This window comes from Ambystoma mexicanum, chromosome 3p (assembly GCF_040938575.1).
Source record: "Ambystoma mexicanum isolate Mex_15411 chromosome 3p, UKY_AmexF1_1, whole genome shotgun sequence".
Lineage (NCBI taxonomy): Eukaryota > Metazoa > Chordata > Amphibia > Caudata > Ambystomatidae > Ambystoma > Ambystoma mexicanum.
The window spans coordinates 413,231,724-413,259,622 of NC_090925.1; the positions used below are offsets into that span (position 1 = coordinate 413,231,724).

General features: G+C 42.7%; 1 long non-coding RNA gene across 3 annotated transcripts in view; it reads left to right on the forward strand.

Annotated features, from left to right (window-relative positions):
* Window positions 1-27,899, forward strand: part of LOC138580506 (uncharacterized) — a 693,565-nt gene that overhangs the window by 91,697 nt on the left and 573,969 nt on the right. For all 3 annotated transcript variants that reach the window (XR_011304277.1, XR_011304275.1, XR_011304276.1), the window contains exon 3: window positions 14,581-14,686. This is a non-coding gene — a long non-coding RNA (uncharacterized lncRNA). The remainder of the gene's footprint in view (window positions 1-14,580; window positions 14,687-27,899) is intronic.

Sequence of the window (27,899 nt, forward strand, 5' to 3'; positions counted from 1 at the left end):
CTTGCAGTGACAACATGTCACATGACTGCCTCTATACTACAGAGCAAGAAACCAAAGGCAGAATTGACTTAAATAACACACCATTGAAAGATCCACAAGGGGCGCTGTTTTGCAATGGCTCCTGCTTCAAACTTCCGGATGGTACATCCACTGCTGCTTATGCCATCACTACATTAAGCACTATTGTGGAAACCAAAAGAATTTCGCATAACTCTGCCCAGGCCGCAGAGATTATCGCATTGACTCGAGCTAGTGAACTTTCCGAAGTGCTTAGAGTAAATATATTTACAGATAGCCAGTATGCCTTTGGGGTGGTTCACAACTTCGTTAGACTATGGGCACAACGAGGTTTCTTGGCCTCACACAGAACTAAAATCCAACATGGTACCTTGATAGTTCAGATACTCTCAGAACTTGCACGTTTTACTCAACTAGCAATCATGAAGTGCGCCGCACACCAGAAAGTAATAGATGATGTAGGGAGAGGAAACGCTTTTGCTGACAGGATAGCTAAGCAGACTGCCACTGATTTGTATTTAGAAATGTATGTAACAAAAGAAGCTACGAATACCTGTATAATAGATGAAGGAATTGATTTGATAAAAAATATTCAAGCTGATGCCACTCCAGAAGAGCTTAAGCAATGGTCCAAAATTGTATGGTATGCTTACAGCATAATGTGGGAAAAGGTACATCAACACCGAGGCGTAGTTTTGGTCCCCCTCTGTGCCCTTTGAGGTAATACATTTTGACTTCATCAAAATGGAGCGCTTCCAAAACTACAAACATGTTTTGGAAGTCATTTGTGCCTTTAGCAAATGGGTCGAAACATTCCCTGTAAAAGATGCCACACCAATAATGAGAGCAAAAACCATGCTGAAGGAATATTTTCCTAGGTTTGGGTTGCCGAGGGTCATTTGGTCGGATAATGGTCCACATTTTATCGCTGCTGTTATCCTGCAAACATGCGCAGGATCACAGATCGATAAACGGTTCCATTCGGCCAGACACGCTCAGAGTGCCGGACTTGTAGAAAGCCATAATGGTATCTTAAAGAATAAGATGGCGAAGGTCTGCACCAATAACAATTTTAAATGGCCGCATGACTTACCAATAGCTCTATTGTCCATGCGGATGACCCCACAAACGAAAACTGGGCTCTCCCCCTATGAAATAGTTATGGGAAGGTCAGCTAATATTTGGAATTTGCCCAAGCCCAAGCGAATGAAAGACGTGGAGCGTTTGCTCCTTTCTGAATACTGTGACCAGTAAACTCAAAACTTGTATTTGATTTATCAATAGGTGCGAGAAGCCCTCCTAGTTAAATACGAGGGGCCAGGTCATCAAGTTCGACCTGGGTATTGGGTGCTCACAAAAGCTTTCGAAAGAGCATCCTGTCTCGCACCGCGCTGGAGAGGACTGTTTCAGGTCCTGTTGGCCACACAAACCACTGTACGAGTAGCAGGGAAGAGACACTGGATCCACGCAACTCACGTCAAAAAAATACCCTTTCCTCTGCCACTCAACGAAGGAGAAGAGAAGGAAACTGTTTGTTTTGTTCCGTATGGTAAGTCTGTTTTGAACAACACCAAGCGTGTCTGGGAGATTCTTCCTGAGCCCATGGGGGCTGGGGAGACTGCTGCTTTGTCTTTGAATACTTCCTCAGATCTTTCTGCACCCTTGAGCAATCTTGCTTCTGTTTTACCACTTCCATCAGGAAGCAACGACACTCTGTTCGCAGATCACACCATACCTGGAGTCTTGAGGTACGATCTGCATCCACAGCACTAGACTTACAGCACAGCACGGCTGTGCCTACAAGAAACCACTGAGCTAGTCCCTTTCCACTCTCTCACTGAAACATAAGTAAGTGGCTGGGACCGGTGGCTGGGACCGGAAAAAAAAAGTTTCCTTTAAGCAAGATAAGCCACGTGGTCAGGAGATCACCAACGGACGAACTAAAGGAGTATTACGGAGAGACATTTTGAATGGATTTTGAGGAACAATGCCCTTCTCTGACTCTACTCACACAGAGAAAGCTATCAGTCTTGTGGCTAACAAAAACATTGAGCATCAAAAATCATGGTCCTTGAGGACTCACTGTTTTCTTGTAATAATGTTAACTGGTCTAACAGTCGTACTTGCGCTTGGGTTTTGGTATATTGAGGGGGTGCGTCCACTTGAGACTTTGTTACCAACCGAAAGTGTTCCTACTATGTCTCCATCTTTTGTGCATCTGCACACTCTACTTCCTAGGGATTCCAAAAACAGACAGAGTTACCACAATGACACTCTCCTATTAATCACGAATACCATCCATGCAATTCTAAACAGAACAAATTGCTGGGTGTGTTCACATTTGCCACAGCATGGGGAAAAAGGGTTGGGCTGGTATATTCATCCTCTTCCTTTGACTACTGCATGCTACACCTCACTAAGGGCACTATTCTTTGGTCGTTGGAATGACAGTATTTCTGGGAACTTCGATGGACTAATCTGAACGAATTTGAAAGACGAGTCCTGACACCGTTGGGATGTTCCCTTTTTGCGAATAGGAGCAAGCTCAATGTTGCTTCTATTATGCCTTCTGATAGACTTTCTAGACCTTTCCAATAGATAATTTCTTTTAAGATGGCTCCTTAAACCGGGATGCCATGCCTCCTTCTTATACTACCAATCATAGCCCCAACTCTGTTTCCTTCTGCATACAAAGGGATGGTTCTCAGTCAATGGGTACTTTTGAGAGTTGTACCAACATTGCAAATCTGACAAGTGACGACAGACCTTTGTGTGTAGGTGATCCCGTTTATTTTGTCTGTGATGATGAAGCTTATCTTTGGTTACCTAGAGATTGGCAGGGTACTTGTCATTTGGGTATCTTGCTACCAGGGGTATATGTAGCCAGCACTTCTGAGGTCTCTAGAGCTCATCCAAGGTGGGATGAGAATGGTGATACTCCTTCGCAGGTCATGGGTGATGTAGCGAAATCCTTTGTGCCATTTTGGGGACAGATCATGAACTCTGAGGATATTAGGAGACTGGCAAGAGCATTGTGAGAACCATCAACAGAACCACTGATATACTATACAATATGATGTTGGAACAGAAAGCAATTAGATTGGTGGCTCTACAGAATAGGATGATGTTAGACGTCATCCTAGCTGAGCGTGGTGGGGTATGTAAATTGGTGGGATCTGCTTTTTGTGTTTTCGTACCTGACTCCTCCCCTACCATATTCAAGGTGATACAATATATACATGTCCTGAGAACGGAAGTACATGTTCCCGAGGGAAGTTGGGTTGTTAGTGCTTGGTTCTGGGACTTCCTACGGTCATGAGGATCGAAGCTCTTTGCAGTGCTAATGGTAGTTCTTGGTGTTCTATTGTTTTTCTGTTGTGTGCAATGTCTTCCTGCCATATGTTCGATGTTAGGAGGATGTTATGCGCAAACTATAGGTACATTAGGACCAAAGGTACATGCGCCCAAGGAAACTGTTAGCACTTTTGTAATGAAGGATATCACTGTCAAGGAACTCGATATTTCTGAAGAATGTGATTCAGGATGTACGGACATTGAGGCGGGGGTTTTTGAGTAAGGTGAATGTTTGAGTAATGCTCTTGGCTTGGGCCAAAAGGAGAGTTTGTTAAAACATAATCACATAATACCGCCTTGTTATGAATATTGACCTAAGCTCTTTCGCATTACACAGAAAACCACATTCATAATGTTCCGCTTTTCGATCAATGTCGCCGCCCTTTTAAGAATCATCTGCCATTTTGATCTCAACTCTTGTTTCTGTGTTCTAAAATGGTGGACTGTGTTTTCAACTTGCAGCCAAGCTGATTGACCTTTGAGTTCTGTTAATGTTTAGGCTGACCGAGAGCAGACTGTTTGACCAATGCAAAGAAACCTTATGACTCATATGAACTGCAATCCAAGTGTTGTCTGCACTCAGAAGCCTCATCCTTATATAAACAATGAGACAATGGAAAGTAAACTCAGATTGTGTGGTCTGGCTTAACTGCATAGTGGCGATTCTTGGAACAAGGCTTACCATAGATTAGAGAACCAACAAGCATCATTGTAACTTCATGGACATACAAACTTGTTTAATTCCTTGTACAATATTGTATCATATGACATGTGAACTGGGCATGAACTCTAGCATGTGAATTATTAGCTTGGAGAGAGGCTGGACAATGTTTCAAACATGGTATAAACATGTCTGTGTTTAGATGTCCAGCACTCTCAACCCTCACTGTGTCTGCTGGTACACACTGCGAGGTGTTGGGAGCCAGATAGCTATCTGTTTTGCTTTCACTGTACAGAAATAAAAGATACTTGTATCTTTTCAACCCGTGATTGGCATATTTCCTTTGTGGTACTAAGCCTCAATATTTCTTTGGTCTTTCACTCTGGTTCCCTGCACTCTAAACACCCAGCTTGTCTCTCCTCTATCCATTCTTGCATGTCATCTAATTTCCCCCAGCTAAATGTATTGAAAACCGAAATTCTATTCTGTCCCTCATCACAGATTCCTCCTCCTACTCCTCCACCCTCTATAATTGGTCTCTCTAATTCTGCTCGTAATCTATAGTCATTTTTGATCCATCATTATCTTTCTCTTCATTCATTCTTACTACCACCCACGCTTGCCGTTTCAATGTAATCTTCTCTACTTCTTGGTCTTCCAGCTTCTCATCTTGCCCCTCTTTTCTCTATCTATCACTCTCATTGTGTCTGCTCTGTTCTCTTTCTTATCGTGACTTAATCTCCTTGACCTTGGCCTCCCTCCGATAATTGTCTATTCTCTGTATCATCTTTAAATATCTCTATGGCATGACACCGTCTTACCTTTCTTCTCTAATTTCCAGGTACCAACATTCACGCCCTGTTCGCTCCCAATATCTTTTTCTATTCACTGCCCCTCGTCCTCCCTGTGTTCATTTTCTTTTTCACTCTTTCTCTCTCTTAGCTCTCAAAGTGTGAAATTCACTTTCTTTGTCTATTCGCTTTGCTCCAATACCTCCTACTTCTCTATTCATTCTCAACTGAATGCTCATCTTCCCTCTATCTCTTAAATGAAACATTGTATCAGAATTTCCATCAAAATGTTTGTACTGTTGTTTTTAGCTTTCTCTTTTGGCCAGCGCTTTGGTGATAAGCGCTATATAACAACAAATAAAATACAAAATAAAAATACAAAACAAGGCATACAAAGCTTAATTTGTCATAGGCTGGCCCACCAGGGCATATGACCTGCACTTAATAAATTATGAAAATGTCTGGGCAGGTGAAGCTATATTGAGTATATAATGCATTTAAGTGGCATGTGCAGATTTACCTTGCTGGGAAAGTAGTAACTGGCCACATAAGTATGGGGCGGTATATGAAGGTAGTTATCCAGGTAAATAATGGCTTTGCTGGGTTGCCCTTGGAATACACTGCACTTGTGGCATTTTGCAATTTCATACTATTCGTTATTTTATTAATAGTATACTTTTTGTTAGTGTTTTCCATTGGTGGTGTAATTTCTTGTGATGGCACAGAGAGTGAGAAGGTCTAGTGTTTAGAGGTCATGTGATTTAACTTCCTGTGATGCCACCAATTGTGTGATATCACTTCCTCCATCCTGGTGTAATGGTGAATTGACATCCCTGTTTCCTCTTGTTCTTCCTCTTTCCAGTCATTGGGCCTAATTACGACCCTGGCGGAAATCGCGGTGCAAAATGCACCATGGAGCACGGCGGAAAGCTGCCGATAGCGCCATGGGGTTGGCGGATTTTCCGCCCCATTCCGACCTTGGCGGGGCGGTAAATCCCCATCCCCCATTTTACCCTTCCCCATTCCCATTTTTGCCCCATAGGGTATAATGGGAGTGGGGAAGGCGTTAATTACGCCACCGTAAAATACGGTGGCGTAATTAACAACAAGGTCCCGTAGCGCCATGGATTTCTCTGCCCGGAAAAACCAGGCGGAAAACGCTCCATGGCGCTACGGGAACTCGTAGTAGGGCGGACGGGTCCGCCGCGAATAACGCTGGCGTAAACCCACTCCGCCAGGGTCGTAATGAGGCCCATAGTCTTTCTACTTCATCATAGTACTTTTGTTCATCTTAGTCTTTTACAATAGTCCTTCATCATAGTCTTTGATTTGGTTACAGTTCTTTGTAATGGTCCTTCATCATAGAGGGCTATCATAGCCCTGAATCATAGACCTTCATCCTAATCCTTCTCTTTCATCAGAGTTCTTCGTCCTAGTCCTTTTGTCCTAGTCCTTCATCAATGTCATTCTCCTCCATCAAAATCTTCTTTCATCATAAGCCTCTGCCATAGTCCTTCTCCTTCATTATAGTCTTTTATCGTAGCCATCGACCTTCATCATTGACCTCTTTCATAGTCCTTCTACTTCACCATAGCCCTTCATCTCCTTCTGCGTAGTCCTTTGTCCTAGTCCTTACATATAGTTCACCATATTCCTTCGCCCTAGTTTCATGGGGTTATACCCATTATGCCCAGCAGGGAAGGAAGGTTTAGGAAAGGTTTAGGAAAGATACCAACTAATTTCAACTTGTTTGTTCATAATAGAAGAACTATTTTAGCATTGGCCCTATTTGCCAAGTAGAATATAGCACCCTGAATGGGAAAAGCACATTATTTCCTATAATATATATCCTGTGGGGATATTACACAGCCTCTACTGGTAGCAGCCAAGTAGTTATGGTTAAGTTGCTCAACCTATAGATGCAATGGAAAAAAATATTGCTCACGCCTACAGCCCAAACCGCTGGACAGATTTTCACCAAATTTGCTCCAGGAGCGGTGGCTTGGCTCAGATCCGTCCAGTTGTTTTTTTTAAATGGCCAAATAATAGGTAAAAAAAATGAGTGATATCTGGGTTTGGGTCATGGACTCACTTCCCATTTCGGTCGTGGACACCCTTCCGAGCCAATCAGGGAGCGTCGTGAAGTCTGCGGACAATGGTCAGGCCCGCTGATTGGATGGTGCAGAACGTGAAGTGCATCAAAACTTTTTAAACAGACTCCATGTTGGATTCGCAAACTGCCCGTAGTCCAGACACTGCAGTAAAAACATAGTAAAAAACACATCATTGCACTTGTCAAACTAAAGAAACAATCTTCTCTTCTCCCCGGATGAGGTCGCTAGACAAGTCTGATCTATGAAAGCCTCGTCAAAACAGGTTCATCCCTGTTCCTCTAAAACTCTCAAGGACCACATTGATACCTCTGCAACCACTCCTTTGTCTCAGCATCCTTCGCCTCCCCTCTTAAGCACTCCCTTGTGCATCCTCTCCTCAAGAAACCCACAGCGGATCCCTCTTGTCCGGCCAACTATCGCCCAATTTCCATTACCCCTTCTTAGGCAAACTCCTTGAAAAGCTGGCCATCTCTCAGCTAAACCTTCATTCTGATTCTGTTGGCTGTCTCCATGACCATCAGTCTGGCTTCAGATCTAGCAGAAGCACGGAAACTGCTCTCCTGAACATCCGTGAAGATCTGCTTTCCAACCTTGACTCTAGCATGCCCTCTGTTCTCATTCTACTTGATCTCTCCTCTGCCTTCGACACGGTCAACCATACCATCCTGCTCAACCGTCTCCGGAATAACTTGGGCATCACCGATTAGGCTCTGGCCTGGCTGACCTCTTTCCTCTCTGATCGTCCCTCCCAGCTCCAACTTGGGTCCTTCCTATCATCTATCTTCCTCTCCACCTGTGGTGTTCCCCAGGGGTCTAACCTCTCACCCTGGCTTTTCAACCAATACCTGGCAACTCTCACCCGCTGTATTGCCATTTTCTGCTCAAACTTCCAGTGCCACGCAGACAACACTCAACTCATTTTTAGGCTGCCCTCGGCCACCTCCTCTACCTCTCTCTTCACTGATTGCCTAACTGCCATTCAAAATTGGTGTGCCCCCAACGATATTTGTCTTAATGCCAGCAAGACAGAGATCCTCCTCATTGGCAAACCATCACCTTCCTTTCCCCTCACTCTCTGGCTGGCCTCCCTTGGCCCTCCTCCTATACCCACCTGCGAGGCCAAGAACCTTGGTGTCACCTTTGATTCCACACTCTCCTTCTACGCCAACATCGCTGATGTATCAAAAAAGTCAAACATCCTACTGCACCTCCTCAGAGGTATTTTTCCTTTCCTCTCATTCCCCCAAAAGCTCACTGTCTCCCAAGCTCTGCTTCTCTCTAAATTGGACTATTGCAATAGCCTCTTTCTTAATCTACCAGCCTCTACTGTCCACCCTTTACAACTGATCCAGAACAGGACTGCGAGACTTGTCCTTGGCCTCAAGCCCTGGGATCGTATCTTTCCAGCTCTAAAATCTCTCCATTGGCTCCCAGTGGATGCAAGGATTAAATTCAAAACCCTCTGCATTGTCCACAAGGCTTTCTGGGGCCTGGGTCCAACATACCTTCAGCTATCCCTCTGCAAATACCTCCCATCTCGAGCACTCCGCTCTTCTACCTCCAACTCCCTAAGGGTCAGTCGTTTCTCAAAGAAACGAGCTGGGGGTAGATCTCTGTCTTCGGCTGGGGCCTCCCTCTGGAAAAGCCTCCCTGCCACTCTACAACTTGAGGAGAACCATCTCCAGTTCCGGAAGCACCTCAAAACCTTCCTCTTTGCTTCTGCCTTCTCCTCTCCTCTGTTGATTCTACTCTCCCTCGGCACCATGCACCTGGCCACACTCTGTCCTCCGGGCTCAGGTACCTGCTCATCTTGCCACCCTCACGCACTGCCTCCGGGCCACCCCCTGCACTGGGGTCTGTATCTGTACCCATACAGCCCTCCGCTTTTCTTCCTGCACTTTCAGACCTACATGGCCCGCCGCCATAAACCCAGCACTTGCCACTTGCTGGCTGCACTCCCATTGTTTGTTGCCTTTTTATTTATTCTTTTAGTTTTTTTCCTTCTCGCTCCGCACTCTCCTTTTGTTCCCCCTTCCATGCACTTGTCCCCCTTCCCCCTCTACCCTGCACTTGCACGTTCTCAATGTCACTGGGCCTAGTAAGATTGTTGTTTTTGTTCTCCCCTGTTCCCCTTCCCTTGCCTTGTCACACTCTGAAACACTAGTGTATCAGCGCGATAGTAATAAAATATCAATATCAATATCAGTCTTTGGGGAGGCGAGGGGTTATAAGGATGGGATGGGATATGGCCCCCGACATCAATGAAGAATTTACCCACCTCGTAAACCTTCTGAAAGGTCCGAACTGGGCCACACTGGTGGCTGGCGACCTTAACCGATGGTGTGGCAACCCTAAAGACAAGGAGGCCATTAACCTAGAAAACCTACTAAAAAACATAGATTTTACAGTTATCAATCAAGAACCGACCATGGAAAATGGACACCAACTAGACTGGGTCGTGGCCAGCCCTGCATATGGTCGGACCATTTTAGTGTAACCTTCTCAATCTCCCCTCCACAACCCAGAGACAAATCTCCCAATCTCTTAATCAAAGCAACACAACGGAACTTCAAAAACATAAATAGAGGTTTGCTTGAATCTTGCTGGAAAGATACGATGAATAAAACCAAAGAAGAAGACTTGTGTGACACAATAATGACCAATTTACTTGATCAACTCAAAGACCTGGTTGACCGGAACACCCCTCTCCAATCCAAAACCCTTAGAACCAAGGTTAAACAAGATCTATGGTTCACTAGTGAGCTTTCACACCAGAAAAAGGCCAAAGAAAATTAGAAAACGATTGGAAAAAAAAGTCCAACCACAGAGAATGAGGAGAAATGGAAGATTAGTGAGATAAGCTATAAAAGAGCGATAGTAGAGGACTATTACAACAACCAAATCATCTCCGCAGATAACGCCACTACCAAACTCTTCAATATCTTGAAATCCATTGGAGAACCTAGGGCAATCTCCCTCCCCCCCGTTCACCCCTGCCCAACAGGAATGCAACAACACTCAAACTGTTTTCTTCCTGAAAATTGCAAAATCCAGAGACTTAATTACGAAAGCTCAAATAAACAAGCCTAGAACTATAGCCCTCCCCACAGAAGAGGCAATTGATAACATCAAGGTTTTTAGGTTTGCAAACATTACGCCTGAGGTTATGATTAAAACACTTGTCTCCATGAAATCAACCACCTGCCGCGAAAACATCTTACCCCCAAAATTATACTGGAACACCCAGACATTTTTGCCCCATTACTGACAAAAATCATTAATGCATCTTTAAGGGACCAGACAGTCCCTCGGGACATAAAAAAGGTCACGGTTACCCCCGATCAAAAAACTAAGCCTGGATCCAAGGGACCCTAACAATCTTAGGCCAATCACAAATTGCAACTTTATACTGAAGATTATGGGCAAGATCGCCACATCACAACTTCAAGCCCATGTAGAAGCATCCACATCACTTCACCCCCAACAGTCGGATTTTAGACCAGCACACAGCACGGAGACAGCAATGATAGACCTCCAAACTAAAATGCTAAGTATCATGGACAAAGGCAAGGCCAGACTTCTCATCCTACTGGACATTATCACAGCATTCGATCTGCTGGATCACAATCTGCTCAAAACCGCGCTGGAGAAAACAGCCAACTGCTCCGCAGAGGTGATAGGTCTTTCCTAAAAACAGAATTTCACGGGTACACTGGGGAGACAAAATCTCCATAGAAAAGGAAATTCTTTGTGGACTCAAACTGGATGTGCTTGAATGGTATAAAGACCGAGTTAATGGTATTCGGTTCCCATCAAGCTAGAGCCATCCTTTCCCCTGAATATCGCTCATTCCAGATAGAAAACACCCAAATTCTAGTACAGGACAAAGTTAAAACCCTAGGCATTATGCTAGAAGCATCACTGGGCACCGAGGCGCAGGCCTTATACATAAAAAAAACCTGTTCATGCTACCTCAGACTCCTCAAAGCCATTAGGCCCTACCTCTCGGAGAGCAATTGCGCGACCATGGCCAGAGCAACCATACTCTCACGCCTGTTGTCAGGATCCAATAAAAAATGCCTCCAAGTATACCAGATTATACAAAACAACGCTGTCAGAATCATTAAGAACAAAACCAAATTCAATCACATTAATGATTCCAGGAAAGAGATACACTGGCTAAAAATTGAAAACAGAATCCAGTTTAAGGCCCTGACCCTGGCACACAGATGCATCAAGGGCAAAGCACCTGAATACCTGAAAACCAAAATTCAACCCTACACTCCTAACCACACGCTTAGATCCTCAGACCAAGGAATGATCTCAGTGGCCTCCCACAAACGCAAATTGGGCCTAGGGAAATCCTTCCCCACCACCACGGCAGGGCTATGGAATAGACTACCACCCAATCTAAGAAAGGAAGTTAATTACTTGCGCTTCCACAAATTGGTGAAGACCCATATCTTCAACTAACTTCCGCACAAAAGGTTCTTGTTCAGCTCTCAGCTTGCTCCTCATGTACATTGTCACATTTGTTCGTACTTTGTGTACTTGTTTCTGCACCCGAGACTCGCAAGTTACCGGCGCAATAGAAATAAATAAATAAAGATGGCAACAAGAAGCCAAAAAACGGGTAGTTTTGCACCTTTGAAGTACGCATACAGTTCAGGGACTGCCCTTTGATGTTCATGAACATTTCAGATGTTCGGGGACATCCATACATATGTTTGAATTACAGGGTTGTTGGATGGCAGTTTTTGGATGGCTTTATAACTTTAGCGCCACTCAATGAAAGTGCATGAAATGTTGTGATATCATTCTAGATCTGACATTGAATGGTTCTACAAAGTTAGATGCTGTTTTGCCAAGAGGGTTCAAAATTAGAGGGTATGTCTCAAAATATTTGAAAGGCTTATAAATGTGGTGCTGTTTCACGAATCTACACAGAAGCTTGCAAAAATATTTAACACCCAGATCTGAATGTTTTTGCAAGGTTTAATGGGATTTTGTGAAGAGGGGTCAAAATTAGAGGGGGTTTGAACATTTTTATATGGCTTATAACTTTGTTGCCGTTTGACGAATGTGCCCAAAAGATTTTAAAAAGATTATAGACCCAACCTTGAATTATTCTGCAAAGTCTGAATGTATTTTGTCAGGTTGGAGCCAAGTTATTTTATGTACGGACATTTTGACACTTTTGAAAACATAAAACATGGATGGATTTGAAGGAAAGTTGTGCAAGCAGCATTGGCAAGCACCTGATAGCATGGTTTTGCAAATGTGTCTGTGTTTCATTTTTGAAAAGTGTCATAATATAGGTAAAACAAATAGTGATATACCTTTTGGGACTGAGGAATAGCCGGAGGCCATGGGCAGTAGCCAGATGGTCTGTGTTATGTCCTGTGGTCATGGGCAGTGGCCAGATTGTCTGAGTCATGCCAAGAGCCATGACTCAGATTATCTGGCTATTGGTCATGACCACGAAGGAATGGCAATGGGGTTAAAGTGGGCATGGCGACCAGGGACTGGCTATGTTGTGACATTTGTTTTGAAAATCGGGATAGGTTTGAATGGGAATAAAAATCCTGTCTGTGGCTATAGCCGGAAGTCCTGCACAGGATTGCATCGACAGATTACTGTCACCATTGCTGCATACACTCCAAGATAATGGTAATCAGCAGATAATTACCAAGCACGCCTAACCAGGTGCCCACGTGGTCACGTGGTCAGCAGGCCACCCCTTGAGATCATTAAGCACCCTTATTTGCGACCATAGTGGGATAAGATATTAGGATTGGCTGCTGGACTCATTTCCACAACCTTGCAGCAACGATTGCCCACAATCCACATGCCTTGATAAAGACCCTAGAAAGTCCAATCAATACATATAGCAAGAAGAATGGTTTTGAAGAACGCTTCATTAAACAACAGTTACTTATTGAATAACCCAGCGCTGAGGTGAACAGGGCTCACTCTCCTATTCGAAACCTAGCACTTGAAGAAGGAAGGGCACCTTCGGAAAAGAACCCCATCATCAGCAACAGGATAATCTGTTTAAAGTACTAGATGAAGTGCAGTGATCTTCCACTTTTACCGCCCTGCAATTACTTGATATTCGTGGACTCTAATTTGATTATTGGGGTATGCAGCATGGCTTAACTGTAGGTTTGAATGGGAAGAAATATTCTGCTTGCGGCTACATCCTCAAGTGCTGTACTGAATTACAACAAACATGCACAAGGAGCATCAGCTAGGACCTGAAAGCATGGTTTTGCAAATCGGTTTTGTGTTTTATTTTCCCAAAGTGTCCAAATGTTAGCACAAAAAATAGTGATAAAGGTTTGGTGCATGGAAAATGGGCCTGGCACTCAGCAAGGACGAATCCCTACTCTGAGTTACTTATTGGGGCATGCAGCATGGCCGAAGGTGTAGGTTGAAATGGGAAAAGAATTCTGCTTGCGGCTGCAGCATGCAGTGCTGGACAGGATTGCAGCAAAGTTGCCCAAGGGGCGTCAGCAAGGACCTGAAAGGATGCTTTTGGAAATATGTCCTGTATTTTTTATTTTTTTTGTTGAAACATAAGTACAAAAAATAGTGATATAACTTTTCTTCCATGGGCAGAGGAGAGGGCCTGACCTTCATCAAGGACAAATGTCTACTCTGATTTACCTATTGGGCTATGCGCTGCTGATAGCGACTCACATAAGTATGCATTGCAAAAAATGTTTGTTAAAGGAGGTTTATAGTTCTTTCATATATGTTAAAAGAGGAATTATTAATAACTTATATACAGTGATGTAACATTATGAAACATTTACACTTATCAAAACCTATTCAATTGACAGAAAACAACATTCTTAAAGGGATGCTGCAGTAAAGATGTACCACACCCTTGGGACTCCTCTGCTCCAGCAGTTAGCTAGTGGTCTCCCACCTTGGCATACCTTGGATTTCACTCCTGGGCTCCCATGAGCACTTGTCCATCCGTACTGCCCCTTTTATGTATGCACTTCTCTCACTGCACAATGCATATATGCATTTATAGGAGCACTGTGTACAATTTTATGGTATAACTATGGGAAATGTAGGTGCAAAAGATTTGTAGAACATTTTTAAGTGGAAGTTGGTGGGTGGAAGTTTAATATGTTGATAGGGTATATGTTGAGTTTTTAAGTGATTGGTGGATATATGTGTGAATGATTTAAAGCAGGCAATGAGGGAGTGTTACAAACATAACAGTAAAAAGAGTAGAAGGGCTATTTTGCATGATGGTGTGCATGTGCAATCTAGATTTTCTAATAAAGCATGGGCTAGACAGGGGAATGCAGAGACTGTGGATAGTTATAAACAGCAATGGATTATGGTGTTTATTGTATACTAGAGAGAAGAATTTCAGACAGAAATTTATTTCTGCACTTTTTTCTTTTTGTCTAGTATACAATTTTCCATTATTTCCATTAGCATAGTAGAAAATGTAAATTGGAATGTTGGAGAATCTTATTGACTCTAACTACTTTACTGAAAAATTTAAAATAGATGGAATCTATAAGCTTCTTTTTTAGTTCTATTATTTAACTGTGAATCGTGGTTACTAAATGATCCTTTTTTAATGTTTTTTTTATTTATTTATTTTTTTTTGCAGGAGAGGCCAGAAAGTAAGGTGGGGAAGGAAATGAGGGAAGGACACAACCACAGATATGGAGGTGCAGATGGACACGGGAAGATGTTGCACATGTGTTAAATCTAAGGTAGAGGGCTTTGTGTCTCATGCTCCTTGGTTACAGCTTCAAAAGCTCTTTGAAATTGCTCCTCCCTGCAGTGTGTTGCAGTATATACAGAGAAATGATCTTTTGGAAGATATGGATCAACAGCCTATTTTATCTCTTGCAAGGGAGCTGGTGGGATTTTGTGTCCAACAGAAGTAGACTGTGTGGTTGAGGAAGATGGAGTAGAGGAATACAGCCTCTACTTTCTACGAAAGTAACAGCCTTTCTGAGAGCATTGCGTTGGTTGTATTTGGTGTTGCGGCGCATGGAGATTTTCCGTGACTGAGTACACCGTTGCACTCAGTGCATTTCACTTTGGTAGTTTTAGCCTTTGGTACATTTCCAACAGCAGTGAAGAACTGCCACACCCATGATTCTCTCTGGGTGCTAGAGGTAGGCACTTCTTCAACCTCATGTTCCTGGTCTTTGTGATTGTATTTTGAAGTATTGCTCCTCTTTCCTTGTGTAGGTCCAGCAGCTGGTGGTGGCTCTTGGGGAGGAGGGATGGCAATAGTTGATGCCATTTTTAAGATAAATAGCATGTTTCCTAATATTCTTCCAAGTATATGCTGTATGCTAGATTGTTAATGGATGATGATTAAAAATAGGTGTAGGAGCTGTGCACAGGTAAATATTGAGCTTCAAAGTTCCAAGATCAGCTAAAATGCAGTTCTGAACTGTTCACAAAGCGCAGACTCATTCCCGAAGTGAGGACGCGTTTGCGAACACATCATCATGCCCTGCGCAACCATATGGTCACGTGACACTGTCCGAAAAGTCTTCGATGACGTCAGACATTCGCGAACTTCGGCGAACACAAAAACAGTGGAAAACGTTGCAAAAAATATCTTGACATGTTAAGAATGAAGGTAGAAGGTGAGGAATGGTAGAGTTTTAAGGTGAAACTTTCTAAATTGGAGAAAAATGTTGTATATTGGGATAGGTATGATATTAGTAAGTTGTAGAAAATTAGGGTGAAATGGTAAAAACATATGAAATTCACTGAAAAAACATTCTTAAAAGGACGTTATTGTCAAGTTGCACTAATAAAAACCCATGAAATTCAATGAAAAAACATTGTTCAAGGGACATGGTGGTTAAATTGCACTAATAAAAAACTATGAAATTCAAAGAAAAATCTTTGTTAAAGGGATGTTATGATTACAAGTAAAACTGAAAAAACCCAGAAATTCACCAGTTATGGTAAACTAAGCAACCATGACTCACACCACTACTGTGCACTGATAAAACAAAAACCTTGTACATTAAAGATGACATCACAAATGTCATTGATGATTTCACTAATGACATCACATATTAACATAATTATGATGAATAGTCCATACAAGGGGTAGTGTTTATAATGTTTGTAACACGATGTCAGGGATGATCAGGAGATTTATCATAAACTGCTTAATGTATTAAACTATGTTCTCATCTAAAGAAAAGATTTTTGTTATTAATACAGGAACCTAATCATACATATACAAATGCAATGGTTGCAGCATGTACCAAAGAAGTACAATATTTTTAATCTGGTAATTTCCAATAGTAAAATAATAAATTCTACCTTATGAAACTTTTCGGTAATGTTAAAAATTGAACATTGAATAAATACCTATCAATTTCAAACTTTCAACACACTTGTGCTAGCATGCAAAATACATATACAAACCCAGAATGCATACAAATTAGAGCCACATAAAGGGAAACTAAAGTAAGGAAGAAAGAAACAACAGCACCAAAAAATGACAATTACATTAGTGTTGATTATCAGGTACACAAATGAATTTTGTGTTTGAGGCTTGCTTATTGCCCTATGTATGTGCATTATCCAGTCAAGTCAAACTCTATAGAAAGTATTTTAAGAAGATATAAGACGGTTAATGGTTATATATATATATATATATATAGCACCTTCTCAATGTTTTTAATTCTCTTTGTCAGTAAAAAGAAACACTAGCGTAGAAAAGTCAGTGAACAAAAACAAGTGGCCCAGATCTGTGATGTCATCAGTGATGTCTTCAATGACATGTGTGATGTAATCTTTCATGTACTGGGTATTTGTCTTGGCAGTGCACAGTGGTGGCGCTGGTTATGGTGGCTTAGCTTACCATAACTGGCAAATTTCTGCAGGGTTTCGCTTTTACTTGTAACCAGAAAGTCCCTTTAACAAAGGTGTTTCTTGAATATTATAGTATGCTTAAGTATAGGTATCAGAAGGAGTATTGAGATATATGCCTAAAGTCAGTTTAAACATTAGTGCTTAAAACTGCAAGAGTGTACTGAAAAAGAGGCTCCTAAAGGTCTATATTAAACAAAGTTTTTAACTTTTTGATACTGAGTGATTTGCGAGTCGATGCACACATTTTGCTCCAGTTGAACAACCTTTCCATAATTCAATATATCAAATACCACGTAGGTTGAACGAGGGCCAGCTCCTGGCAGAGCGGGTGAAGGATTTTTGTTTTGTTAATGTTAATGTTAAAGGACATTTGTACCGCGCACTATCACCACCGGAGTGGTGCCCTGGCGCTCTGGCGGCTCTGAAAGAGGAGGGAGGGGTTGAGTTAGTGGGAGGAAGCAGGAAAAGTGCAACAGAGCAGTGATGTGCTGTTGGCGGCCTCAGCCTGGTGGGTCCGTTGGCTGGGCCTGGGGTGTTTGCGGCCGGTAGTCGTCGTGTACTGCTGTGCAAGACTATGTGTGTTTTTGTTTTGTTGTTGCAATGTAGTGAAGTTTGTGCGGTTTGTTGTGCTGTAGTTTTTGGTTGTGTTTGGTTTGCAGTTTGAGAGGTGTATGCAGAAAGGGAAATTGTTAGTAGGGTTGGTTAGTTTGCGTCTCTATCCTGAATTGAGGCGCTCGGTTTGCATAGTCTCCTCTGATGCGGCTCTGTCCTGATCTGGGTCCGACTGGCATACAAGATTTCTTACTCATCTGGCCCCCACCTCTAACAAGCTCTCTCATAGCTCCTCTAGTCCTCCCTTCATACTCCTGTGGCCAGTGCACCTGCCATGTCAACCTCTCAGGTAGTGTGGTGATTGCCAATATCTCGACAATTCCACACCACTGTGGTACCTGGCGGTAAATAAGGGGTGGGCGAAAGTGTTGGTGGGATTGTCTGGGGTGGTTGAATCAGTCTGCATGCGTGCCGCCTGTGTTCCAGTCTAGCTGGTGTCACCCGTCCAAGTGCTGTGGGAGATACCCTCTCGGGTCAGGGATGTTCGTGTCCTTTCCTGTTTAGTCATCCTTTTTCCGTTTTTGGTTTCGAGATTTAGTCTGTAGGGTTGAAGAACCAGGTTTTTAGTGATTTCCTGAATTTTAGGTGATCGTCAGTGTTTCTTATTTCCTTTGGGATGTTGTTCCAGGTTTTTGCGGCTAAGTGGTAGAAGGAGGTGCCTCCAAGTTTTTTCTTAAGGTATGGTTTAAGTTCCAGGCGGATTTCGTTGCTTGATTGGAGGGGTCTCGTTGGTTTATAGACTGTTATTTTCTTTTGTAAGAATTCTGCTCGTTGTCCACTGATTGCCCTGTCTGTTATGCACATTGTTTTGAAGGTGATGCGATGTTTTACTGGTAACCAGTGTAGTGTTTTTAGGGCTGGAGTGATGTGGTCTCTTCTGGATAGTTTGAGGAGTAGTCTTGCTGCTGCATTTTGGATCCGGTGCAGTTTCTTCATGATGTATTCTGGTATACCGAGGTAGAGGCTGTTTGCATAGTCGATTTTTTACATGATTAGGGCGACGATAGTGAGTGTTTTTTGCGTGAAGGAGAGGAAAGGTAGAATTCTTCTTGCCGTGTGGAGGAGGAAAAAACATTTCTTCACTGTTGCATTTATTTGTGGTTCCAGGGCTAGGGTGTTGTTCATTAGGACTCCCAGATTTTTTACTACCTTCAATGGTGTTGGTGCATTTCCCATTTCCGTAGGCCATGGGATGGTGGTTTCGTTCTCTTGGTCTTTGGATACGATCATGATTTATGTCTTTCCTGGGTTGATTTTCAGGTTGTTGGCATCCATCCAGTTGAAGACTTCTTTTAGACAGTCGGTTAGGGTTGAATGGTCGGCATCAGTGTCTTTGATTTTGTAGATGATATGAGTGTCATCTGCGTAGTTGTAACATGTAATGTTGTATTTTTTGAAGATTCTGATGACCGGACTCTGATAGATGTTGAAATATAGTGGAGATAGTGAAGATCCTTGTGGCACTCCACAGTCGTTAACTCGTGGAGTGGATTTGAAAGGTTTTATCCATACGTTTTCTGTTCTGTCTGCTAGGAATGATTTGGTCCAGCGTAGTGCTGTGTCTGTTATGCCTATGTATTCTAGTCTTTTGGTCAGGGTGTCATGGCTAACTGTGTCAAAGGCTGCGGAGAGGTCGAGCAAAATAAGGGCTGAGGTAGTGTTTGAGTCTGCGTTAGTTTTGAGGTCGTCCCAGATGGATAGTAGTGCTGTTTCCGTTCCTCTCGCTGGTCTGAAACAGATTTGAGTTTGGTCCATCAGGTGGTGTTTTTCTACATGTTCTTGGGTTCGTTTATATACGTAGGTTTCTAGAAGGCATTATTGCTTTCAGAAGAGGATATCAGTAGTTGCCAAATTTCTGGCTTGTCAGTCCATCGTAGTGCGGGACTAGAATTCCAGGTACAGCACCAATTTCAGCAATTGAAAACTGGATCCGCAGATCTTAGTGGTAATTCAAAGAGTAGGAGGCCCTCTAGAAAGGGCCCTTGTTACACCCAGATTGAACTCTCAACTGCTGAAGTTTTTAACGATGGTGGCCATTGCAACTCTCACCTTTGTCCACCCCTAGTTCCCCAAGTGGGAATAAGCCTTTCTCCCCTTCGTCATGATGGAGTGATAATTATAGTGAAACCCTGGTGTACAACTGATGCTTGGTATCCGATTCTTCTGGTAATTTCCTCAATCCAATCCTACTTCCCTGGACCTAAGCATTCTGACAGACCCAACAGTAAGGCCCCATCCCCTAATGCTAGATTGGACATTGGAATTGGATGGTTTTGGAGCATGTTGGAGCATCCAGGCATTTCACCTCGAGCTGTAGGCCATGCGCAGGACTCATGGGCCCCTTCCACCTGTAAGCATTACAGCGCAGCCTGCTCCATAATGTTGCAGCTGGTGTGTAGCAAGGGGTTGGGATCCGGTATCAGCATCTTTTTTGCAGATATTTGTCTTCTCAGCATCTCAACTGATGACAGGACATTTCGGACATGCTGGAGATTACAGGCCAATGATTTCTGCTTGACAACTTTCATTGAATGGATGACCAGCCAGTGTAGATCCATTTGTTTGTTGTCTTCTGAAAGTGTTAAGTTAATCAGGGCTCTGAATATGTGTTATACTTCTCTTTGGGGTGATAATGCAGTTCTCCTCAGACACTGGGAGGAAAACAGCATTCTTACTTTGAGGACTCTCTCCTCCAAGCTATATTGTGATGCCTGAGCGTTTCTGACATCAGTACATTGACTATTGCTCACAGAGTCTGTTCCCCAGATGGCATAATTTAAACCAGGCATCCAATCTGTCACCTAGCCAGCCGTTCAGGCCAGCCCTTATTGTGTGCGGTTTTATGCCTGTGACATTACACATTGGTTATGGCCTCCTACAGGCCCGCCAGCTCAGCGCAACTGATGTCTACTCTCAGGAATCCATTTCGGCTACCATCGATTTCTACCTTGCTCAGGTGGAATCATTGGATCATGGAACAGACAAGCATTGATGTTTAGGTTTCCAGAGCCCAGTCCTCCAGGGGAACCATGGGATCTCAAGCTTAGTGCCTGGCTGTGCGGCTAGAAGATATCATGAGGTCTCTGCTGTTTCAATTGGCATTGTTATTAGGCCTGCCACCCTGAATGGTGATGCTTGTGTGTTTTCAATAGGTTTGAATCCTGTCTGTCAAGCTGTCCTGAATGTGCCATGTGCTGCATGTCACCAGGAAGTCAGAGCATCCCGCTGGATGCCTGGTGGGGTTGCTACCTGTTTGAGTGGGGTATATTTGTTGTTAGTTTCATTTTGAACAGATTGAGTTTGCGACTGAGTCTCAGGAGGAGAGCTCTCGTGCTCACCTTGGAAGCAAGACGACACGGAGCAACACAGGTTTGAACCCTGGATGCTCTGGGTATTAAGTGCGTTATAAATAACCTATCATATTATATTGAGAATGCGGTTTACTCTACAGCGCCCTTCATTTCAGATTGCGACACAGTGAGAAGAGGTGTACTAGCAAGGACGTGAGTGTAAAGGGGCCTGTGTCACTAGTAGCATTAGAGAACTGTAATGTTGAAAAGTGTCTATTTTTCAAATTTAAATAAATTACATGTACAGCCCGGGTTTGCTGGGAAATGTAGTTGTCAATAAAGGGAGTAAAGCATCATTCTGGCCACCTTGTCTTTAATAGAATTAGAACTCCCTTAAACTACCAAGTGTGAAGACTCTATATTATTTGCATTCTTCTTGGTCATTCTAAAATCCAATTTTGGTGTCACCCCTAAGGAGCCTTGCACCAGTTATTAGACCATTTAAAGAAGTATGCTCAGATTGACGACCATGCTAACTACCAGCATGAGAACAATCATTACCTGGTATGCCTTCCTTTGATATGCTGGGTAACCTAACCATCTAAGTGCAAACAAACATAAGGTGTATGGGCTCATTTCCGAGTCTCCAATTTATAACATTTATGTTATGTATTTATTTATGTAAATCCAGGCACATTTTCCCTCTATCAGATTTTTGTTTGTTTTATTTATACAGTTTAATTTTAGAGAAGAAACAATAAGCAGCAATACCTGCAGATAGGCCACGACCCACTAATAATGCATGATATAAACAATCTGGAAACGCCACATGTTACCAGAGCGAAGAAGATTAGAAACACAGAAAAGCAATTATCTACACAAAGGGATGAGCTGCAAATAGGGTGGAGGGAGGATTCCAATGTAACCAAAGACGGTGTCAAACCAAAGCAAGCATTGACAAGGCCAATATCTTCGGGGTTTCACACTTGTTCATCACATTTTAAAAGTGTAGGCATGAATTTGTGTTGTCCCCGTAAAGAACGAGCCCAGCTCCGCCTCAAAGAAAATGCAAGCTCTGGGGCATTTGCAGCCTTCGAAGCATCTTTTAATCTCTGCACCACCCATTGTGGCATCATCAAAAATACATATAGGACCTAGCTTTGCTGGGACATGTAGTTTCCTTTAAAAAAAAAATGACACTCGTTCTAAGTGAATTTATCCCAGACCTATCTTAAAAACCAGACTGAACTTTGCTACTAGGCCAGGTCTTGCTTTCATTTCCTTACACGGTACAGGCGAAGGCCCCGTATTCACACAGGCTGTGGGCACAGATCCTGTCATCTCACCCAGTACAGAATCTGCAAGTATTTCCGATGTGTGTGTGCTATACAGCACAGTGTATTCGTATATATGCTGATGCCGTCATCTCGTGTTGTCAATAGCCTGCAAGAACAAGACAACGTGTTACTCTCACTAAGCCGACCTTTTGTTTGTCCCATGAGCTAGTTTCACCTTCAAAACAATCTCCGTGAGTACACTAGGCGTGTTTGTGAAGTGCGGTAGGTTCGCAGAAGTCGGTGACTCCACCTGCTTGGAGCCTCACCAAGCGCGGTTGCCAAGGCTCTTGTTTGCCGACCTGTCTGGGTGCTCCTCCAGGCTACAGGGCTCACCTTTCACGCCGTGGGCCTGGCTGTGGAAAAAAAACAAAAACAAACGTGTCTAGATTTCTTTCGGAATTCTGCGACACTACTTTTCTGTGGCAGCAAACTTTTTCACTCCTATCCCCCTCTTTCCCCCCACCTCACTGCGACGGAATAACAGATTGCCTGCGCAGCCTGTTTCCTTGTGTGCGGTACACAGGGAGGATGTGCAGCTCTGGATAAACTGTGTAAGAGTATTGTGTTCGGCCGTCTGTTGCGAGATATTGAAGCCCAGTCCCACCGGAGGAAAAGAAAAAAAAACACTTCCAGGCACCAGCAGATAATCCTATTTGTTCCCATGAGTACATAAGAAAGGATCCAACGAGAGCATTCAATGGCTCGGATATCCGTCGCAGGAACCCTTTCCAGATTCGGGACCTGTCTCCGTTACTTAATTTGGATCTTAGATGTATGGAGCCAGAAGGCCCTCTGTTTCTTCTGCGTCTTCCGCCGCCAAATTCAGTGTCTCCTTCTGCCCCGCCATGACGGAGAACGTTCCGATCCCCGTTTGCTTTCCTTTTATCCTTCCTCAAAGGAGAATGGGAAAATGGCCAACTTCCTGTTCTTTTCAATGACTGGCAAACTCTGAGCTCAAAACCTGCCATTTGTTATTGTGCTGTGAAATGGTAGACACTTATTTCCTGACTTTAAACAAAAAATGGAATTGTGTATGAATCCCTTCATGATACGAATTGAGGAATTAAAACTAATTGTTTAATTAAGATTGTATAATTCAGTGCTTTATAAGGATATTATTATTTATTTATTTCAGAGCCATACAGGTTAGCTTGCTGTGCCTGTCGCATATATTCCTCTATGGAAACGCGTACAGCTCCGTTCCCATGAGCCTCTGTAAAGCCAGCGATTGCTCCCACTATACCTACTGAGCACAATCCCAGCTTTCTCGACCTGCTGTTCCCAAGGACTCCTACCTGTGATTTGCATGCCTAGGTACTCATAAGAGCTAATGAGCTTAGGGCCCTTTTAGGAACCACAATGCAATGGTTGGGTTTACACAGAATAACTCAAGAGTCCAAAAAACCGAACCAACTCAGGAAGATGGCAAAGTACTGTTTTACTAACAATTATCTTAAACATGGAGTTACAACGAACATCACCGGACATACGCTCAATTTCTCTCAGCGACAAAGGTTATATACCAAACATATGTCAGAGGTGACGTCATACAGTGTGGCAAATAATGAAAAATCTACTGGGGATTGGGGTAGGCTTAAGGGGAACATCTAAGTTTATCATCTGTCGTAACTAGGATTATATTGGCTTCCCACTGTCAGGTGGGCAACATATGCCTACCTCTAAAACATGTAATCTTCAGAAACATTAGATACACAGTTTCTCATTGGTTTTCAAACTAAAATGTCCTTTGTTATAAGACCACTATAATTGGTTGCCACGCTTCTGCCATGTCTGGAATATTCGGTTCACTTAGCAGCACGTAAGGAGATGGGGCCTGACTCTACCTCCCCACCCAATTAGCTCAGCATCTGTCATCACCCAAGCCTTCTGCCATGAAGATTGTCTTTGAACTTGGCCTTGCAAACTATAATTTTCTCTGAGAATACACAGGAGTGAGGGCACTCACTATCGTGTTCTAGGACTCCAAGTTCGAAACCTATTTTCATCCTTTTTTCACGCGACATGAGCCCACAATTTGGTCCATTTTTCAGCTTATAAATGTCTTAAATGAATTAAAATTGGCACTCTTGGTGTTTTTTCTTTGCACCTTAACAAGAGATGATTCATCCTTCGTACATTCGCTCATTTCCAGAACAGATAGCTGGCCTTCACTGCATCAGTCTTGACTCCAGGCCAAACAACATCACCATGCAGCTCCACGATTCAACATATTCTTGCCGCAACAGTTTTCTCTTCGCTCTTCATGGGTCCTGGCTTACTAAAATTCATGATACCGATGTCCAGCTTTTACAATGGCAGCTTTTCCTGCATTCTATTTACTATATATAGCCAGCTTCTAAGATAACTTAGTCTACTTGCGTTTCAGCTCTGTACAATTATTGAATGGTTGATTCTCTGCAGCACTTAGTGCATATGTAATCTTTTTCGTATTTAAAAGTTCACTTGATTCTTTACTTCGTCATTATTCTTCTTCAGCCATTGTCTCGAGAAGTCGTTCATACTCTTGTGATGTCACTAACTTTTTTTATTCGCTCTTTTTCATATTCCTTCAGGGAGTTCCTCCCTTAGGTTTTCATCACTTCGGGGATATATTCGGTAGGGTTGTCTCAACAGGTATCTTTTTGCAAACACACATTGCGTTACTGGCACAACTGCTGGTCAGACATGACACAATCTCAGGTCTCCAACATATGTGAGTTAGGCGGGCATGGTTTCCTGTAGGGGCATGTAGCTGCTCCTCTACATTCCTCCCTCTGGTCAAGTCCTTGACCACCTGCTCAATTGTTTCCATATCCAAGTATTTTCTTTTTAAGAGTTTCTTTGGTGCACATATCTTCATCTCCACACTCAGGGTTCCTGCTGATTTGATATGTTTTTCTACAATCCCGGTCATGTAGTTACATTGTCCATTCGGGGTACAATAGACCCATCGTCCCACATACTTCTTATGATTCTTTGGATACAGGAACTTTGTTCCTTTAGATGCTCCAATGCTAGCCTCTATGTATTTCCTGACTGTGTCATCAGTCAGTTCCTTGGAATTTGGCTCTGGTATGACATCGATCATGATCTTCATCCTTACTACCTTCTTTGATGTTTGCCTGCATTGGGCAATCACCATCCTGACTATGCAGAATCCAAACATCACCAACACCAATATTACTCCAAGAACTGTGAATATGTTTGCCAACCACTGAGGGATTCATGAAAACAAGGAAGCAAACCAACTATCATCTTCTAAATCATCTGTCTCATCTTCATCTTGTTATGCAGGTCTGTCAATGCCGTTATGGCCTCTGTCAAGGTTCCATTTTGATCATCGTTAGAAGGTATAAATGTGCAACATGATGGCCCGATTTTGGCACAAACTCCTCTTTCCATCGCTGTAATCATATCAAGGACATACCTATTCTGGAAGGTCATCAGTCGTATGGCTCTCAGCTCTTATTTAATGGTGTTGAATGCCTTTATGGTAGCATTGATTGTCTGCAGGAGTTCCCATCTGATGATTTGTAATCACTTTGCGTTCACCACTATTTGGATTCCAGACATAAATATGGTTGTCATTATCATAGCAGTTCTACTGAACAACCTGGGCTCCTCAGAAATGGTATCATATGCTGTTATTGATTTGGCTGAGAAACAATTCTCTTTTTGTCTGTGAGAGAAGTTCAAGTGATCTTCCTTTTCTGAAGTGGGCATCAACTTTTGGAAATTCTACAATGTTCAGATTGCTTTGATGAATCACTAATGCTGGAAAATGAATGAGTACCAAGGAACATACTCCACCCCAATCCTTGGGCAACTTCATATAGTCCCTTCTCCCATCCTGGGAATGTCAATTGTGGTTTTGTATTCTTTGTTATATCCCGCATTGTTCTTTCCTTGTCTTTGAAAGAATAGTGTAGCATAGTGTCACATTAACCAACAGGATTACAACTACTGGGCCTGATTCGTCTTCTACCCATGTCAACAGTTTGGAGGTCTTGGCCCATGACTTTATGCAACCATCATTCACCTTCTGCACCTCTTGTGCGTAATCTGTTTTCAGCAAATGAGCTGCATAGGATATCCTTCCTTCTTCCCATCCCTTCTTGGAATTTGCTTGTCCATAGATCAATAATTGAGCTTGTCCCAACATCCAGGTTATCCGGCTACTTCTGTCACATCAGGGCAATTCAACCTCTTCATTTCTTCAATGATCACCTAATCCTGTCCTGCAGCAGGATACACAAGCATCTTGATTTTCCATCCAAGTTCCTTCTCAATTTGTACAGTCTTGATGTAGTCATCCTGTTATGGAAACAACCATTTTGATCTCAATCGCAAGGTCGTCAACTTCCTTGGAACTGTCCTCACGTAGTACATGTCGCAAGATGGATGAGGCACGTCACATTGTGCTCTGGAACCTCCTTCTCAATGAAAGTCCTTACTGTATTCATGGCATAGAGGATGAGAGACCAGACATAGCAACCCTCATGAGATGCTTTTCACCCACATTTCTCATGTGTTGGTACCACATGTTATTCCCTAGGTGAGCTGTATTATCTAGAGAGGTGTGTATCCCTTTACTATCTTCCTCTGAATCTCTTTTTTTTTTGTCTACTTATAGAAATCAAAGAATCTATCTTTATGTGTTTTCACAGTGGGGAGAACCATAGGAACTCTTTCTTTGGCAGAAGTACTAAGATGATAATGACTGTGAAAAATAAGGAACAAAAAGACAACAAGAACAATCATGCAAATAGGTATCATGCCTAGAAATCTGGGGATCTATTTCTCGTGCCATGCTACTGCTTGCTGAACTTGTTCACCTTCTATGATCATGCCATCTTCTCCATTAATCATTTTTAATACAATCATCACATTTATTTTATGTCTGCAACTGTATAATTTGTTCAATAATAGCAATAAGGAGTGTTCTTATCACTGGGCCGTTTTTAGGATCCTGTAAGAAAGTGTGAATATTAATGTACCTTCTAACAAGAGCAGAGTAAGATTGAAGTATGAACACAAAGATAGCAACCACAAGCTGATGAACGTAACTGTCAGCAGGTACCATTTGTTTTGATCACTTAAAACTAATATTCTCCATGAAATGAATCTGGATAGTGGTCTCATTTCCAATTTCTGATCAAGAACTGACATTTAGGCATAACTCTGATTCATTATTCTCTGCTTCAATGTATTTCTAAAAGTGAATTTAAAAATTCCTGGAATTCTCTGCAAGTCGTCGCACACCCAGCTAAAATAAATATAAGGTGTGTCTATTGAATTCCAGTCCAAATAAAGTATGTGTTTAATCACTCGCTGCTTAATCGTCCTTCTTCTTAGTCATTGATTGAGTCTGCACACACAGAAATTCTTCTTCTTGTCTTGCTTCTGGATCAGCAATGGTGGGAGGGAGGATCTTGCCTTTGAAAATCTTCCTGTCGCTCAGGTGCAGCCAAACTCTTCTTCCTTGTACTTTAACTGCAGAAGGGGGCACTTCTCTGACATTGAAAGGGCCATGCAATAGTGGCTGATGCCACTTCCTGGTAACATTTTTAACTAACACTAGGTCCCCAGCATATATTTTAGGTGGTGGTAATAGTTCACTTGGATTGGTTGCCAAATTATCTTCTTCTGTGTTCTTAGGCTGACCCCCCTGATGCTTGACTTGATCTGAAATGAAAGGAATGTCAAATAATCATGCGCCTCATTACCTAAAGTTTTAGCTACACTCTGAGCTTTACTCTTAATCCTAGACAGAGGTATAAGGGGCGTTCTCACTCACTGCCCTGTCACTAGTTCATGCAGGGTGAGGTGGT